Raw genomic sequence first — 11,187 nt, 5'->3', positions numbered from 1 at the left:
CCAACCTGAGGTTTTTGTATTTTTTGCCTGCTGGGGGCATGCCTGAAGATGAGGACTGCTCCCACCTACTCACCACCGATGATCCATACCCAAACTGTGCTCTTAAGCTACATATGTTTAATAGATTCAAACCCTACACAGTAAACCTGCCTCACAGTGTGGAGAAGAGGGCGGGCTCCACCAAACTGCAGCCAGCGCAGAAAGCTCCACCCGACTCTGCTCACTTTCTCCACCCAAGCCCTGCAGAAGACAAGGGGCTACCAGCCCCTTGAAACTTTATGCAACTCATGCTCTACTCTAAGTTACACCCGCCAAAAGAATCTAAGACAGATAAAACCACTATGTGTTTACCGTAGGCATCCCTTGTATTCACTTAAGGAAAGGTGGAGGAGGAGTTTAAGGTTAGGGATGTAAACGTCTAATTGGAAAACAGGGGACACTTATATAATGACTGGACTAGCTATACATAGGGAAGGAAATCTAGTAGGAAAAGGTCTATAGCTTAGCAAAAAAGGCTGTAACCTTCTGAGGAAAACCCAAGCATAAATTTTAGAAACTGCTATAGCCTAAACATGACATACTTCAAAAGCTCATGATTTGAATCATATTTTAATTTATTTTTTTTATAAAAAAAGAAGATTGTAGTTTTTGTAGACTGATATAGAGAATATTGCTACTCATTCGTAATAGACAATATTTCTTATTGTATGATACAGATACACAGTACAAACTAAAACATAGACACAAATGATGGTGGCAAGGCGGTAGTGTGGACTACGTGCATTTCGGCGAGATTGCCTTCATCAGGTCACCGTCTTAACGTACTGAAAACAAAATGATATAGGACATAGCTATTATTTTACAAAATATAGAAAATGGGTTACATATCCAACAGTTCAAAAAAACAGCTCATAACACTCCTAACATTAATTTAAAATAATGACCACAGAATGATACATACATAGTGTGCATAAAAAACAAGGAAACAATTCACATATACCAGTGTTATTATCTATACATATCTACAGTGTATAATAATTCAGAATTGACCTGAGCCACGGACTTTGTCCCCAGTGTCATATTGTAGCCAACTATCAAGACGGAATTTGAGGATAAGGGGGTTTAATAACTATTAAAGGACTGGAGAGTGGGGAGATAACATAATGCGAACCGTTGATAGAACTTGTACAAATGGCATAGTATTAGAGACCCTCCAATTATGCGTCTGCCACATTACAATGGGATAGGAACCCTGGATGAAACATTTAAAATCTTATGGTACTAAAGACCTTCAGATGATGGGTCAACTACATTGCAGTAGGATGGTTACATAGCACCGACATGATAGTAGGTCAAACAATCCCCTTTAGTTGCCACTGCATACTAGAAAGGCTGAATGTTACCTGTAAAGTCAGGAAAAGGGATATAGGACCGAGATTGTGAAATATGCTGCCTTGATATCCAATTGTCGAGTACACATGAACTGTAAGTAATAAAGAAGAGGAGTTATGGGGTGTTAATTGTATAGTGTGCAAAGTCACGAATACACACTATCCTAACTGGCAGCAGAAATCCCTTAAGATCGTGAGACAAAGCCATTAGCAGAGCCAGAGCTTATACAATTTGTGTCAAGATTATATCCACATGTATGCGGAAAACCTAAAGGAAATAATCTAATGAGGGCAGAATTTAATAACTCAAATAGCAAGGGAGGTCTATCTGAAAGATAACAAAGAAACATTACCAACTGTGCGATTTACCTGAGTAAAGGGAAAACTTCACCGTGGTGTAAGGCGAAATTGCAGCTCTCAGTATGGACAGAATTCTACTTTTAAAAAACCACAGAAATATAAATCCTAGATGTAAAAAATATAGTAGAAAATAGGAATGTACTTGTTATAATGATGCTCACATCGTAAAGATGAATGCAAGATAAGAGTAGAATGAAATTCATATAGACTACACACCTGATATAACAATAATGTGGACGAAGGGTTAATGTCCACAACCGTGCACAAGAGCCCCTAATTCAAAGGCTTTGACGATTGCCATAGAGACCGATTGATCTGGTGATGTGGCAAGGTAATTTACTGTAGAGAAAAGCCAAGAGAGCAGTCCGTAATAAATAAAAAACGGGCGGATAGAAATACATCATGTGTCCCCCTCTCCCATAGTCGGACCAAAAGTCCAGACTTACCTTTTGGAAATGAAATGATAGAGGGTCTGCAGCTCCAGCCGATCGCCCAGTGAGCTAAAACTGGCTATTGCGGGCTGCAGGTACGGCGCCAGTTAAAAGTGTTCACTAGCGCGCCAAAATTCAAACACTCACTAAACCCGGTACAGGTGAGTGATCAAGGGAAGCTGACAGGGGACTGCCGCAACGGTGAAGAAACGGTGAAAAAGGAAGATGGACTAATAGTAAACAGAGAGTGAATTACATCTAGGGACTTGGCTCGGGTATTGCCAGCAGGCAGTTTGAGCTACAGATGACGTCATGAGCGAACAATGTCATATTTGAAAAAAAAGGAATAAGGAATTAATTACATCACTGAAATAAACAAGGGATATAGATATGTGCTTGTTTGTACTATGAAATTATACGAACTTAATAGTTCGTGCAATGATGTAAAACATGGAAGCAGACCGAACGAAACCGTGCTGCAAAAAGCAGAAGATATAATATGATAAATACATTAATCAGCTAACAGAAATAAAATAGTCGGCTAGGGGGTGAGGTGCTATCCCAGAGGAGGTCCAGATGCTAATATTCAACATATATTGATCCCTAGATTGTCCATTAAAGGATCCAGTATATTGATTCACATAATCCTTTCTATGTCTATATATAATAGGACACTGGGATATTTCCACTTTGTGAATTAAACAAAACACATAGCTTACATGTACAGGCATATAAGTATAATAATGCTATTTACAGATGTAATAGATGTAATGTTTCATAAATACAAACAGGGCATTCACATGGTAAATCAAAAGAAATATGAAAGTGCAGGTGGCTCTTCATAATATATTTGAGGCTATTTACAAATACAATACATGTAATGTTCCATATATACAACAGTGTATACACATAGTAAATGAAAAAAGATTTGAAAATACAGGTGGCTCTTCATAATACATTTCATTTCATACATACATTTATCAAATATGTGCAGACTAGTGGATAGAAAAACTAGCTGCAGCCGCAGTTAATTACACTAGGTTCATGCAGAACTATCAAATAATAGCCTGCTCCCAGGGTATTTCTGCATTTAGTCCTGATTTCACAGTATCTAGGAGAAAGATGTAATACACCTCCCGTTTTTTTCTTATTTTATCTGGGCATAGTCCTGGATGCGGGATAATTTTTTCTAGAATAAACCATTTGATGTCATTTTCTGAATGATTATATTCCAGAAAGTGAGAGACCATTGGGGACATTAACTTGCGCGTTCTAATCGCTGATCTGTGATCAGTGAGGGGGACATTCAAACAGCGTGATGTTTCTCCAACATAGGCTTTCTCACATGGACATAATAAAAGGTATGTAACATTTTTCGTTTTACAATTTGTTATTCCTCTGCTCTTGATAGTATGTCCGTTGTAGCAGATTGATTTGCATTCAATCGTGAGAGGGCATATTTTACACGTTCCGCATCTGAAATTGCCATTAACTGGATTGTTTCCGACAATACTTCGTTGGCTTACTGTTTTTATAGGATTAGGCATGCGTGATCTAACAATGATATCTTTGATATTTCTATTCTTATGATACGCAAACATGGGTCTTGGTATAGGCGTGCTAATGGTTTTGTGAATGTTCAACAGATGCCAGTTCGAACAGACAATCTGACGAACTTGATCATTTAGAACAGAATGCCTTTTCACAAACACGAGTTTATCCTCCTTTCTTTTGTTGTTAGTACCTTGAAGTAAATGCTGTCGGTCATAGAACCTCGCACGTTTGTATGCCTCTCTAATGACACGGTGAGGATAACCTCAATGGAGGAATTTCTGCTTCATCTCCATAGATTGAGTGTCATAGTCAACAAGTTTTGTACAGCTGCAAGAATTGCCCGAAAGGGATACTGTTTTTTTTTAAGGGATGGAAACTGTTGTGATGTAAAATCATGTTGCGTGCACTGGGTTTAGTGTATAGATCTACATATATTTGACCACCTTCATGTTTAATGGTTAAATCCAAGAATTCAATATGAGAATTGCTGTAATGTGATGTAAACAAAAGATTCGAATCACAGAGGTTGAGGCATGCAATGAACTCAGAAAACATAGCCTCATTGTATCCCAAATAAAGATGACGTTGCCTATGTATCGCGACCAGTTCAAAACTGATTTGAAAAAAGAAGGTGCAACTTCATTAAAGTCAAATCTATCCTCGAAATGAGCTACATAAATATTCGCAATCGTAGGGGCGTGAGATGCGCCCATACTGACTCCCTTTGATTGTTTAAAAAGGTCATCTCGAAATTCAAAGACATTAGCTTTTAAGACTATATAAAGACAAGCAAGAATAAATTCAGTGTTACAGTCTACATGATATTTTTCAATAAACCATTCAACTGCATAGAATGCTCCTTCATAGGGTATATTGGAGTAGAGCTCTCTACATCCAATGTCACAAGCCACTGTCTGTTGTTATTGAAGGGTATACCTTCCAGCATGTTTATGACCTGGCATGTATCTTTAATGTATCCAGGGGTGTTGTGTATGTGTGGACGAAGAATAGCGTCCAAGTATTTAGAAATAGGTTCGGTAATGGAACCTATAGTGGATACAATAGGCCTGAAGGGAGGATTGGTTTCATCTTTATGAATCTTCGGGGTGCCATAAAGGCAAGCCACTTTGGGATTGTCAATATTGAGAAATTGAAACTCTTTTTCACATATAGTACCATTGTGAAGTGCTTTTGTTGTCAATCGTAAGATCTTTGTTTTTATCTTACTAGTAGGGTTGATAGCGAGTTTGCAATAAAATGTAGTATCCAAAAGCATAGCTTCAATCTTCTCACCATAGGTGGTAGTATCTAGGTTGGTGATCCCGCCACCCTTATCGCAGCTTTGGATGTAAATGTGACAGGAGGAGGCAGACCCACCTCCTTGTAGTAATGACTGCAACGAGGGAGTGGACGAGAAGGTAATGACTTACCGAGAGAAAAACCTGCCATTTTCCAACAGGAAGGAGCCCCTGAAAGACCAGTATGGCTTAAAGAGATGAAGTCATATGTGTAGGACTTGGCCACAGTTAAGAGTCTGACACCAAGCTGGCTTTGGCCAGACTCTTCGGGCCCGATTCATAGAATTAACTTAATACAAAATCCTAAACTTACTACTTTTGGTATTCACAGAATGCACTTACTACTTTTGACATTCACAGAATGGATTTACGACTACTAACTTTACGTCCGCACTCGGGCCAGAAATTCTGGCCCGGAGATGGAGCTTCCCGCTTGGGGGCGGAGCTTGCGGTCCGGAGGCGGAGCTTGCTGTTTGGAGGAGGGGCTTCCGGCTCGGAGGAGGGGATTTAGTCATGGGTGAAATCTCCGCCCCCAAGCCGGAAGCTCCACCTCTAGGCCGGAAATTCTGGTATTAAGGGCATTCTGTGAAATCCAAAAATAGTAAGTTTAGGATTTTGCCTTAAGTTAGTTCTGTGACCCGGGCCCTCCGTATCTGCCATTCAGAGGCAAAGGTGTGGCTGGAAATGACTCGATTTGACCGCTGATTCAAGAGACTGTGGTGCATGCATGCAGTATATATACTTAAAATTATATTAAAATTATGAAGACCACATCGGAAAGTCATACTATAGTTTATTGTGGATGGGAATGATTCAGCTTTGAGACTATAGGGACTGTGGGGCTCTAGTTCATAAACTGCAAATTTCCGCACAATGGACATCTTAACATTGATGTTACATGATACCAAAGATTCATTCAATTACACTTTGAGGTTCATCCAAACCAAATCATAACAACGATTTTCGACTGACGATTGTAAAAATAATGGGAAAACACGAATTACCAAATGGAGGTGTGTCCGTGCTCACAACATCTGTTTCTGGAGCCTGCCGTGTGTGCAGCTGACCATCAGTCTACTGGAGTTTTCAGTTTATCCTCTGTGCATCCATACATCCATTCATCACCCGCCCTGTGCTCTTGAGAGTCATAAAGCCCTGTTTGTCAATAGTACATACAACACGGCTTTCGTCAATTCTCCACGTGACATTTTACCTTCCCTGCTAACTCGAGGCTGACATTAAACACAGCCTTCCATCGCCACCGCGCCCGCTCCAGCCCCGCTGACATTCACTCCACCTTCACCGTGCCCTGGTGACCCGCCAGCATGCCTCAGTCTGTGGTAACTCGTCACATCCTGCTGGTACCCTGAACCCGCGCCCTATTGATTAGCTCAATGATTAATGCTCCGTAATAGTGTTCCTTATCTGCTCTCAGACAGAAGAGAGGGAAGGTGTGTGAATTAATATGTAATATGGCTATAAAAGAACCCATAACGTAGTTCAACATCAGACAGGATTGCGTCACTGGAATCTGTGGACACATTAGAAGTACTTATTCTTTCCTCTTTGTTTTCAGGGGGCCTTTTAATGTCAAGACATAATGCTATTTCAGAAGGGAGCTGTTGATGCGGAAAAGCATCCCACTCCAGGCCAATATTATGGTTAACTGTAAGCTGCTTGCGACGAGTTGCGTTACATTTCATTTTAGTAGGCGTTCCATGGGTGGAGCATGTGCTTATCCATCCATTCATCCACAAAATTCCAAAAAATGGAAAACCTGGCCTTGCATCAAAATGGTGCACCTACCACAGAGAGGTGTAACAAGGACAAATATATTTATCACACATAGAAAGAGGGAAATGCATGTTCGGATTGTTCCTGTCCTGGAAGGTGTCACCCTCTGCACAAAAACAATGCTGCCTGTAATACAGGCTGGCTCCCTTGCTGCATGGGCCTCAAGTGCGCCAGAGCAGGTAGAGACCTGGAGAGCGCCATATCCTAGTAGATATGGCGCTCTTCAGCTCTCTCGTGTCCACACAACAGAGGGCAACAACTCTGTCTGCTGCATGGGACTGTGAAAACTTCTAGTGTATATTCAGCCTATCAATCCAATGCCCAGTAATCCTTGTTACACACAGATAAGCAGGTCTGCCGCAATGGAGATTCACAAATGCTATTAGTTCCACTCTCACATGATAGTATGAAGGTATCTTAACACTCTGGCACCAGCACAACAAGCAGGCTCAGGGCCCTATTAAGAGATAATTGGATGGGATGCTAACAGGGCATGCTTTTCCCTATTGCAAGAGCATCATAACCAAGGCCACTGGAATTGCACGGCAAATAATGTGCAGGGTGACTAAATTATGCAGAAACAAAAAGCAAATGCTTCAGCATAATGTGTAACTGTAACAAATGGACGGAATGCTGAATGATTCAAACATTCTCCCCCAGTCAAGAGATCTGGTTTAAATCCATTGTTCTTTTGCCCACTACACCACTCCCAGTTTGGACCCAGCCATATGCAAATCAGCCTTGACCCTGTGCCTCATAGGAACAGTCCAGACCAAACTGCCAAGCCAGGTGATCCCTGGACTGGAATAATGTGGCACATTTTTTACGTTAGCATTACCTCCTTTTGTAATTTACCAGTTTGACACATACATACATCAATAAGCAACAAAAAGGTGACCAGTCAACCTTCACAAAGGGATTTTCACTGAATGGTTACACTTGTCACAGCGTTTTTAGTAACGTTTGATCTGTTTGAGTCAGAAAACATTTTGGGTTGTTAAAATCTGCAGATTATACAGTGGATGATAGATTATGTGGCAAATATGGCAAACCCATAATTTGCGTAATATGCCTCAGCCGCAATATCACATCATTTCAATGGTCCTGATCATGGCAAATGGCACTTGTGATACAACACACGGGGTATCTGTCATGTCTGTGACAGAGTATCCCATCCCCCAAACTCTAAATAAGGCCTTTAATCCCCAATAATGTCTGCGCAAAGGAAAGCAAACGTACGCCAAGTCGAGCATAATATTCTGTCTCTTTAAGAGCAAGAATCCTAACTTGCATTAAACCTCCCTTGAAAGCAATCTGGCGTTTCCACTAAGGGCCTCTCACAACTCTTGCTATTAAAGTAAGCCCAGACTATGCTATATAAATGAGCCTGCAGCAGCCAGTGTGTCCTTAGTTCACCTACAATTAACATTGCGCCATTACATGTCTATGGGAAGGATACTTGGATCCACTCGTGAAACGGGATAAATCACTCTTCCTGCTAATGCCACTTGTTAAAATGTAAATCTGTAAACCTGACAAAGAAATAGGCGCTATGATTTGTGTCAGCCCCTCTCTAAATCAAATGTTTAATACAAAGCCTTTCCTGCCTTCAGAGCTGCTAGAGGCCTCCTGCAGAAAGATTTAAAGGCTAATTTTGAGAACATGAACACACCTATCAGATGAAAAATAAATGTATTTTTATCGTTCAATGAACAATTGGAGGTTTTTGCATATTTTATCTGCACAAGAAAAGTAGTGAGCAGATCGCTGAGCACATTAATTCAAGAGGCTATCAAAGTACATCATTCAAAAGCATTTGTAACACGGAAGCCAAAATATTGTGACAACCATATAGGCGACCTGATTTTCATTTCATTGTAATATTCTTTGTTGGTGACTACCCCCATCAGAAAGGGAGGAGGCAGGCGGGGCTTTTTTCCCTGGCCCGCTGCTTGAAGAGACGGTGGCGTATGGGCGAGGCTGCCAACAGATAGCAGGGCATGGCATGCTTCGCAGCGCTAGTCGTTGGAATCGTTGCCCTCATCATAAAAGATGCTGCCACCACGCTGTGAGAGCTCGACAAGCCACGTTTCCAGCTGATTGGGCGTGGGGTGCATAGGCTATGCCTGCACGCTACACATCCAACATTGTCCCACCCCTCTATCAGCGCCAATAGTGCGGGGAAAGGGATGGCTTTGATGGGACCCATCATTTCATACACTGGCCTCGCATGTGTTCCCTTATGTGGCAGGAAACCTGACTGCAAGAACAGAGCTGTGGAGACTAAGGAGCCAAGAGTTGATTTTATTTATTATTTTATTTTTGCAGTTTTATACAGTGCCGACATGGCCCGAAGGCATCAGAGCGCTTTACAACAGCAGCATGATAAAAGGGTACAGCAAGTTACAATTACAATAATTATGTTCAGACATATTGCATCAGTAGCTGCGACCAGGACAAAAGCAGCCGCTGGACAGGGACTTACATGGTTCAGGCATTGATTAGGATGGTGGGACATACAATGAAGGTAGATCGTCTCCTGGATAGAGTACTTAGATAAGGTCGAGGGTGATTAAACCAGGTGTCTGTCAAATAAGAGGAGCTTGAGGTCCTTTTTGAAGGTGACTTTACAGGTTTTTAGGTGAAGGGAGGTAAGGAGTTCCAGATTCTTGTGACACTACCAGAGAATGACTGGCTCATGTACCGTTCACGACTGAAGGTGAGTGGGGTTCCAGGAGCAGGGATTGGGCATTTCTGAACCCCTATTTGTGCCAGAGATTTTCAGTTTATCACTTAGATAGGAGAGATAAGAGGAGTGCAGCGCTCTGTGGGTAATGCAGGTTGTTTTGAATTAGGCTCGAGCTTAAATGGGAAGCCATCAGGGTGTTAGCAGGGCCCGGGGAAATGTGGTCACATTTCTTGAGACCTATTAGGAAGCACACTGCTGCATGTAGAGTTGCTCTCAGTGGGCATAGATGAACCTTGGGATGCTTAAGAGAAGGGCAATTCCATAGACTAGTCTTGAGAGGATGAGAGAGACTGCACCACTGTTTTGAGGTCTTATTCCGGGATCAGTTGTCTGACGCCCCATAGCTGCCTGAGTCGGTGTTGTGTGCTTTAGGCCATGGCTCTGATGTGGCTTTGGAGATTTAGATGATTGTCAAGGGTGATACCAATAGATTTAGCACTCTGGACAATGGCAGGGCAGCCATCCTCTACTGGAAAGTTGGCCATCCATTCCTGAACTGGGGTTTTTGCTTTCGGAGGTGAGATCAAAAGAAATTCTGTTTTAGTTGGGTTAAGTTTTAGATTAGACATCCAGTTCTGAATCTTTAGGCGCATGATTGAAAGGAGGGCAAGGTCTTCAGGTGAAGTGATTTTCATGTATATTTGAGTGTTGTCAGCAGAGAGGTGGAAGATAATCTCAGCGTTTCTGAGAATTACACTTAGTGGTTCTAGTTACAGGTGAAAAAGGTTGGGGAGAGGATCTAGCCTTGAAGGACCCCTTAATGTACATTGACTGGTCTCAAGAACGCATTGCCCATTTTCACAATTTGGAAGCGGTAAGTTAAGTAAGAGGAGATCCAATTGAGGAATGTGCCTCCACGGCCCATGCTTTGTTCAAGTGTGTGAAGTAGTTTCAGTTGTCTGACAATTTTGAATACAGCAGATAGGTCAAGGTTCAGGAGGACCAAGAGGCAGGAGTTCCCGGAATCAAGGATTCTAAGGGAGTCATCGACTATTTGTAGGGTCGCAGTTTCTGTACTGCGGCCCTGGCGGAAACTAGATTGAAGAGAGTCTAGGAGGTTGTTTGAATGTGTGAAGTGAGCTGGGAAGCAACACAACATTCAATCACTTTGCGGTAGTTGTTCATGTTCTCTGGATCGAGAGATTGTTTTTTCAAGAGAGGAGAAACCTGATCCCCTTTTAGTCATTTTGGAAATAGGCGCTGTTAAAGAGGGGAGTTGATCATGTTTGTCCATAGGGGGAGTAGGAGTGTGACAAGAGATTTGCTGATAGACCCTGGAATGGCATCCTAAAGGTGGTTCGTGCGTTTAACTTTGCAGATTGTTCCCTCTAGGTCTCGTTCGGAAATGGGAGAAAGAGCACCATGAGTGAATTGCCTTGCATGGTAGAGTCTCAGTTTCTGGGGGTTCATTGGTGTGTAATGAGGTATGGATGTCTCTGACTTCTCTGTCAAAGAAATCCACAAAGTTGTTGCCTCAGACCTTGGTGGCTCACATGCTGAATTGGTGGAGGGGTTTGTGCCTTGTGCTAGAACCTCAAACAGGTGCTTCTATCTGCTTGTTGCAGAATTCACAAGTGCTCTGAAGTGAGAGGATTTGGTTCTAAAGATTC

The 11,187-nt window shown here is 41.9% G+C and overlaps 1 long non-coding RNA gene across 1 annotated transcript; it reads right to left on the bottom strand.

Annotated features, from left to right (window-relative positions):
* Window positions 1-516: 516 nt before the first annotated feature.
* LOC144826227 (uncharacterized) lies at window positions 517-2,316 on the bottom strand. Its single transcript, XR_013609720.1, has 5 exons — window positions 2,198-2,316; window positions 1,968-2,090; window positions 1,761-1,856; window positions 1,404-1,483; window positions 517-824 (listed from the first exon to the last, which is right to left on the bottom strand). It is a non-coding gene; the product is annotated as an uncharacterized LOC144826227 (long non-coding RNA).
* Window positions 2,317-11,187: the final 8,871 nt, after the last annotated feature.

The sequence above is a fragment of the Lissotriton helveticus genome, chromosome 3_2 (assembly GCF_964261635.1).
Source record: "Lissotriton helveticus chromosome 3_2, aLisHel1.1, whole genome shotgun sequence".
Lineage (NCBI taxonomy): Eukaryota > Metazoa > Chordata > Amphibia > Caudata > Salamandridae > Lissotriton > Lissotriton helveticus.
Note: the sequence above shows the minus strand (reverse complement) of the source record. Positions and strands in the feature narration are given on the sequence as shown.